The 8387-nt window shown below is 38.5% G+C and overlaps 1 long non-coding RNA gene across 1 annotated transcript; it reads left to right on the top strand.

Annotated features, from left to right (window-relative positions):
* Window positions 1-7404: 7404 nt before the first annotated feature.
* On the top strand, window positions 7405-8173 carry LOC133801860 (uncharacterized). Its single transcript, XR_009877026.1, has 3 exons — window positions 7405-7586; window positions 7670-7761; window positions 7871-8173. It is a non-coding gene; the product is annotated as an uncharacterized LOC133801860 (long non-coding RNA).
* The last annotated feature ends 214 nt before the right edge of the window (window positions 8174-8387 follow it).

Genomic DNA, 8387 nt, shown 5'->3' with positions numbered 1-8387 from the left:
TTTTTTAAGCTTTTGGGTTTCAGAGATTAAAGTGGGATTCTGATGAGTTTCTAGGCTAGGTTTTCGCTGGATTATGTTGTTGGAATCATGTTAAAAGTTTTGTGATAATTGAGTTATGGAATTGCGATAGTTTTGAGTGAGGTTTGAGAGTAAAAAATGGAGGTTTTTTTGGGTTCGAAGGGGTCGGGCCGCGGCATAGTTCTTGGTGAGTCGCGACCCTCTGAAGCTAAAGTGTGCTGAGGAAGGAGGGGGAGCCGCGGCATGGGGCTTGTAGGGCCATGGCCCGTGTCTTGTTCTGAGCTTGGATGGGCTCTGTTTGGGGGCCATGCCGCATCATGGGAGGCTTGAGCCACGACCCTTAAGGAAATTAGGGGTTTTTGGATTTTAAGCATGGGAATTTAACCTAGGGTGCTCGAGATTGAATCTACTACCGTGTTTCATGGAATTTGATGTTCCGGAGACTAGAACCTTATTTAGAAGCCATTTTACAATTATTAATGGTATCCCTTATCTTGGTTGACTAGGTATAAGCTAGGGGCTCGGGAACCGGATCGTGCTCAAGAGGCATCTCACGTAACCAGTATATTTGGAAACTAAAGGTAAGAAAACTGCACCCGGTTGTGGTTTCATAATGGGACTAAGGGTTCCCTGCTTTGTATGCTTTATAGAGGATGGTATTATGCCATGTAAATAGTAAACGAGTGGCCTAAGAGTGCCAGAGTTTACATTAGCGCACAAGGTGCGACTCGGCCACTGGTAGCTGAGGATAGCTTATTATGCACTGAGCTCGATTTAAGTGGGCTGGAGTCAGTGGGGTAAACCGAGGGTGCGACCTAAGGTGTCGACCCTAATTATCATGTGATTTAATTGTTGTTATTGATTGGTGGATTTGTTATGCTGAATAGCTGAGTGTTGATTGGCTGAATCTTGGTAGTATATACGTGCTATGTGATTAAAGTGATATGTTAAGTGTATGATCATGCTTAATGGGTTATTCAATTGTTATCATTGTTTGTTATATAATGTGATGTTTTCTTGCTGGAGCTTGGCTCACGAGTGCTTCGTGGTGCAGGTAAAGGCAAGGGCAAACTTGATCAGCCCTAATTCGGAGAGCTCTAAGAGCAGAATGTACATGATCCGCTACTCAGCCGCCACGGTTGAGGGGGAGACAGGAACAGGAGAACCATATATGTCTGTTTTGCCCTTAGAGTTTGTTTGTACTCTGGAAATTTTGTAAACCAATTTTCTAAACGTTGTTTCTTTTGGGATCCCTGGTATAAAATGTTTAATTATATGAAATGTATCTTTTGAGACCAAATCCTTTTAACCCTAGCTCATTAGTGGTTTCAGTAACACGTTTTTAACTTAATGACTTGATTAGCAAGTCTTGCACATTTATAAGTACACAGTGTAGCAGTCTTGGCTATCTAGGGCGTTACATAAGCATTATCAGCATAAGCATGAAATGCTTAACCGACCTTAAGTTCGATGAAAAACAAAAGCCCTTGTCTAGTCTAAAGGCTAGTTACTTAGAGCCAGAGCCAAAAGGCTAAGGTGACTGACACGTCACATGGCTTAGGGAGCGGATCCCCAGAGGTGGACTTATTAGCCATCTATTTAAGGAGCAGAACCCTAGAGATGGACTTATTAGTCATCTATAGAGGGAACAGATCCTTGAGGTAGACTTATCAGTCACCTATATATAGTGTGTGACTCAATAGTCACTTATCTGATTGGGTAGCAAGCCTTAGAATGATTACCAGAATCATCTATTGATCTTCACTTATCTGATTAGGGCTGCAAGCCCTAGTATGATTATCAGAATCATTTATTGACATTGTATACATGCAGTAATAAGTTTTCTTGCTGAGCCTTTGCTCACGAGTGCTATGTGGTGCAGGTAAAGGGAAAGAAAAGCTCACCCAATCTTGAGTGGAGAGCTTAGGTGGCGATGTGTACATATGCGACCGCTTGACCACCATGGCCAATGTGTTTCTCAGGGGAACTAGGGGTTAACCCTATATTTTGCCGCTTAGGTTGGTGGGTTGTATTTTTTACACTGTAATGAACTTTTTGGATTATAAATAACTTGTAAACGCTTTTATGGGCCCATGTACAGTTTAATGTTTTAAATAAAATATATCCATTCCTTTTGATAGAAATTTTTTCACCTTGGCCTATTATAACACTTAGAAGCACGTTTATAACCTAATGACTCATTTAGCGAGTTAAGCATTGTTTAAAGTTCACAGTAACGGTCTTAGAGTAACCAAGGCATTACAATTTGGTATCAGAGCGTGCCAAGGTTTAGGGTTCCTGTAGACTGGCTGGGCATGTACACTCGCCACTGAAGACAAGCTCAACCCATGGTTCAGTAACTATTTATGTGGTTATGTGTTTAACTGCTTAAATATAACATAAATGCTTTACCTGCCCACATGAGATGTAATAATAAGGCTGGGCCTTGACTACTGCATCATAAGCAAGAACGTGCTTATTAGTACTGATATTGTTAGAACATGCTTATTAGTATTGTTAATCGTTGAACTATCAATTGATAAGTGTTATATGCTAAATGATATGATCATGAATTCATATGCTTATCTATATGATTGTGGAACATGGATGAATATCTGCTTGTTCTTGGACCGTGAGGTGGTAAGAGGTTTAGTTATCACTACCTAACTGGCCGCATTGATTGTTTCAGCACAGTATAAGCTGTAGTTATGCTTCCAAGGCAGACAGATTCATTAGTTGGCCAGGAAGATCAGGGTCAGAATGATAGACAGGATCAAGAGAATGACCAGGGTCGGATTCCACAGTCACTTCCTGAAGACTGCAATAGTTGCTGGTTGATTTGCAGACCAGAGAATTGAGGCAGGAAGAAGAAATCCGCCTCCTAAGACAACAACAGGTTCCTGTAGGGAATGTTTTACCTGAGGCACCACCGGTAGCGGTGCCAACAGTTGAGCCTTTGCCAGAGACTGGAAGCAAATGGGAACCTCTTTATGAAAGGTTTAGGAAACAACAACTCCAGTATTTGAGGGCAGTGTAGATTCAACAAAGGCAGAGCAATGGATGGGCATGATTACCACCATCCTTGACTTTATGAGGGTGTCTGGTAATGAGAGGGTAGCATATGCCACATACATGTTTTGGGAGGATGCTCGAATTTGGTGGGAGGTTATATCCTAAACTAGAAATGTTAATGCCCTGAGTTGGGAAGAGTTTCAGACTTTGTTCAACAAAAATTATTACAATGATGCCATCAGGGCTGCTAAGGCTGAAGAGTTTACCAGATTACTTTAGGGGAGTCTATTAGTGACTGAATATGCTCTGAAGTTTGATAGAATGCCAAAGTTTGCCATGGAGCTGGTGCCCATTGATGGGACCAGAAGGGAGAGGTTTCTTCAGGGGCTACAACTTAGATTAGCCCGGGATGTTCGTATCACCACTGTTGCTGGAGTTACTACTTATGTATAGGTGGTGGAGAAGGCGCTCACAGTTGAGAGCGCAGAGAACAAGATCTGGCGGGACAGTGCAACCAGAAGAGAGTTTAGGAGGGTAGGACCTCCATTTGTGGGTTTAGGTAGGGGCGGAGGTTGGGGCTGAGCATAAAATCCGAAAAACCAAAAAAACCGGATAAACCGACCATCCGAACACCGAAAGAACCGAAACCGATTAAACCGAACACCAAAAAAACCGCCAACGGTGCAAACCGCCACTGTTCGGTTGGTTTGAAAATATTGTCCGAACCGACCGACAGAACCGAAACCGACCGAACACTATTATATATAATAATATAATATTATATAATTATTAAATAAAAAAAATCTGATATGTTTTTACTAAGGCATCTCTCGGTCTCTATCTCTATAGCATCGCATATACTCTCAGCAACTCAGCCCCTCTGTGTCGCCTCCTTCCTTCCTCTCTGTCTCCTCCCTCCCAGCCCAAACGAACGGGACGGAACAACCCAGCCTCTTCCTCTCTGTCTCTCTCATCATCTCCTCATCTCCTCCTCTTCCTCTCTGTATCACTATCCTTCTTCCCAGCCCAAACGAATGGAATGGACCAAGCAAACGCGACTCGGCAGTAGCACTTCCCAGCCCACTCCGGTGACCGCTTCACGGACACAGTGACCCTTCCCACTCCGGCGACCGCTTCACGGACACAGTGACCCTTCCCACTCCGGCAACCGCTTCACGGACACAGTGACTCGAGGTATGCCATTGTATTATTAATTATCAATTTTATTTTATAGCTTCATTAAAACAGATTGACACATATATATATCATTATGGATATATATTGGAAACACTATTAATTATCAATTTTATATGCTCTTAAATATATTGACATCTCAATTATATATGTCTAATTTCTTCAGTATACAAATAGGTTGTGTATATATAATAATTAGGTGTAGTTAAAAGACACACAAATGCGCTTGTTACTTCTCTTGTTAATATCTTAGTTGAGCATTTTTAGACTGATTCTTATCCTCATTTGTTGCATTCGCATGGAGGAGTTGATTTAGTTTGATAATGCAAGTCATTTAAAAAAAAAAAGACACACAGCACATATGTGGCAGCGTATGAATACATATGTATATGTACGGCCCAGTTGCCATATGGTCCCTCAAAGGAAATCTCATGTTTGAAGGATCATGTTGCCAACAAAAACAAAAACATAATATTCAACATGTAGAATTTCACACACATTCAACGGATACCTCCTTAGGAATGGTGGCATTGACTAATGTAATGTATCTTAATCTTACAACTTGAATATTAATTAATTAGACTATACTAGCATATATCTAGTACATGTTGACTCCAATGCCCAGCTGATATTGATAAAACCCATGCGTTATCTCTACCTCTGCCTCTGTGTCCATCTATATTTTTATCTTTTTGTCTTTTGAATTTTCTATGCCAAATTGTTTTAATTATTATAATTATTATCACTTGAGTGAGAGTTGCAGTCTTACATATCTTTGAATCAGGGGACTTGATGATGAGTATTGTTAATTTCGGTTTAGCTCTAGTTATTTTTTTACTCAACTTTTCCCTAAATTATGGAATACTAAACCCACCATTATTCATACTATGCAAAAGGTGTTTCCAATATGATAATTTTTCTTTAGAGTAATTAAATTAATAATATGATAAGTGTTGTTAGAAGTATTTATATTTATATTGACTAGATAATGATCATAATCATCATGTCTTGTTATTATGTTTTATATTTATTATGTTTTACAAGTTAAACTAGCAAGAAGAAACACAACTTTCATTTATGGGCACATTCATATTATGTTTTATATTTGTTGCTGAAATTGTGTTTATAAATATGTAAATAGATCGTTAATATGGATAACGAGGAAAATTTAGAAGGGATGATGGGGGAGTGGTTGGAGTATGCTGAAACTAATTTGTCAAGTTCTAATGGAGAAGAACAAGCGAAGGAAAGGAAAAAAGAGAACGTACGAAAGAAGAGGAATGATCGACAAAATCAAGATAAGGAAAAAGACAAAGAGACCGAGAAAGAAGATAATGAAAAAGAAAAGGAGAAAGAGGTTGAACGACCAGAAAAGAAGCAAAGGGTTGGAAAGAAAACATCGAGCGTGTGGGATCATTACACTATGTTGCCTGATTGTGATCCTAAGAAGCCAAGAGTTGCTTGCAATTATTGTGGCACCGATTATGCGGCTGATACAAAGTTGAATGGGACTAGCACACTATGGGCACATGTGGAGAGAAAATGTAAGAAGTGTCCTTTCAGTGACTGGGTTGAGCAAAGTAAGAAGCAACAATCAACTATGGATAGATTTACTAAAAAGACAACAACCTGCAATGAAGAAGAAGTCGCTTCAAGTGGGCTGCCGCTAAAGTTTAATGAAAATGCTGTTAGGAAAGTGATCGCCGAATATATCATTATGGATGAGTTATCCTTTAGGCACGGGGACGAAAAAGGATTTCAAAAGCTCATTAAACATTTCTTTCCCACATTTCAGTTCCCATCAAGATTTACTGTTGCGAGAGATATTTACAATGCGTTTCTAGATCAGAAGAAAGAGTTGAAGTCAATTTTGGTGAAGCACAGAGTGTCGTTGACCACCGATTGTTGGACATCAATACAGAATATTAGTTATTTGTGTTTGAATGCACATTGGGTTGATGATAATTGGAAAATGCAGAAGAGAATTATCAACTTTATCCAAGTTCCTAGCCATAAAGGGGACTTGGTGGGGAAAGAGTTGATAAATTGTCTTAATGAGTGGGGTATCTCCTTAGTTTTTGCAGTGACGGTTGACAATGCCTCCTCAAATGACGTTGCTCTTAGAAAATTGAAGGGGCACTTGTTGGACAAAGACAATACCATTCCATTGAATGGCGAAATGTTTCATATGAGGTGTTCAGCTCATATTTTGAATTTGATAGTAACTGATGGGTTGAAAGAGTTGAATGATGCAATTTCAAGCATTCGAATTGCAGTGAGATATGTTCGGTCATCTCCAGCTAGACTGAAAAGATTTAAAGAAAGTTGCAAGGATGCAAACATTGAATCAAAAGCCTTGTTATGCTTGGATGTGGTTACTAGGTGGAACTCCACCTACTTGATGTTAGAATCTGCTATAAAATTCAAGAAGGCTTTTGAAAATTTGGAAGCAGATGCGAACTACACAAAGTACTTTGATGAAGAAAGAATGGATGGCCCACCAACCAACCTAGACTGGGAAAAAGCAGTTGTATTTGTCGACTTTTTGAGGAGATTCTATGATCTTACTAATCGATTTAGTGGGTCATTATATGTCACATCCAATCTATTCCTTCCAGATATTTTGAAGGTTCAAGCTGATTTAACTACTATGGCTTTTAATCCTGATACTTTGTTAGGGGCTATGGCAGTTAGTATGAAATGAAAGTATGACAAGTACTGGGGAAGGATTGAGAAGCTGAATATGTTGACATTTATTGCCAATATCCTTGATCCAAGGTATAAATTAGAGGTTGTGAATCGTGGTTTCAAATTTGTGTACACTTCAAGTGAGGCTGAAAAAATGATAAAGTTGGTGACAAGTACTTTGGCACAGCTATATGCTTTTTATAAACAACAACAACCATCTCAGTCATCTCAAGCTCAACCATCTCAATCTCAGTCTCAGCCATCTCAGCCTGTTATCAATTCCACTACAGAATCATTTCTTCAAGGGCAACTACAACTTAGTGATGACATTGAAGAAGATGATCTTGAATACTACTTGAGTGATCGTCGTGAGAAACTTGATCCTACCTTTGATATTCTACGATGGTGGAAACAGAATGGATTCAAGTATCCAATAGTTACGCGCATGGCAAAAGATGTATTGGCTGTTTAGATGTCTACAGTAGCATCTGAATCAACTTTTTCTACTGGGGGAAGAATCCTAGATTCATTTAGGAGTTCCTTATCCCCGAGGATGGTGGAGGCTTTGATTTGTTCTAAAAATTGGTATACTTGTGAGTCTGAAGAGCCTGTTGTGCTTCAACAATACATGGATGAGATTGATGGTTTAGAGGCATGTGAACAAGTTTTTCCAGGTATTTATTTACTTAATAACTTATTCTAATTGAAATATTATATATATATTATAGCTTATTTGTATTAATTGAATATTTGTCAGGTGATGGCTCGTGTATTACCTATGTACCTGAGAATCTTGGCAGTGGGTCTGGGAGTGGGAGTGGGACCGATAAGAACAATTGAAATCTCAAGGTAACTAGTTGAATTCTAAGATTGTAGTTTAGTAGCTTTATTTCTCTTAAAAGTACCATGTAGCATGTGTTATATATACATTATAATTTTATTCTTTCTTTTGTCTTAGGAGCAGGTGGTCATGGTTGCTTGATGCAGGCCATGAAATGAATGAATGCTGGATTTTGGATTGGACTTTGTTTTCTATCTATTCTTTTGAAATTTGAACTTGATTTGTGTTGTTGTAGTCGATTAGACTTAGATTTAATTTGTGTTGTAATGGACTATGGACTATGGACTTTGGACTTTGGACTTTAAGTTTAAACTTTAATCATGTGTTGAGATTTGTGGTTGTAGTCTTTTGGTTTTAAATTTTAATTGGGTTGTGTCTTGGATTGGACTAATAGATATTGGAGTATTAGACTTTTGATGATGTGTTGTGATTTGAGATTATGTTATGCTCTTATGGACTTTTAATTATGTTTCAAACTTTAAAATTTGTAAATGTAATTATGTTCTATATATTTATGTTTTAAAAACGAACAAAAATGGATTCCAACAATCCAAAATTTTTAATTTTTTAACTAAAACTTTCAAAAAAAAAAAAAAACAATAATCAATTCGGTTTGGTCGGTTTAACCGACCAA

The sequence above is a fragment of the Humulus lupulus genome, chromosome 9, assembly GCF_963169125.1.
Source record: "Humulus lupulus chromosome 9, drHumLupu1.1, whole genome shotgun sequence".
Classification (NCBI taxonomy): Eukaryota; Viridiplantae; Streptophyta; class Magnoliopsida; order Rosales; family Cannabaceae; genus Humulus; species Humulus lupulus.
The sequence above is the reverse complement of the archived record's forward strand: the minus strand, read 5'-3'. Positions and strand labels throughout refer to the sequence as shown.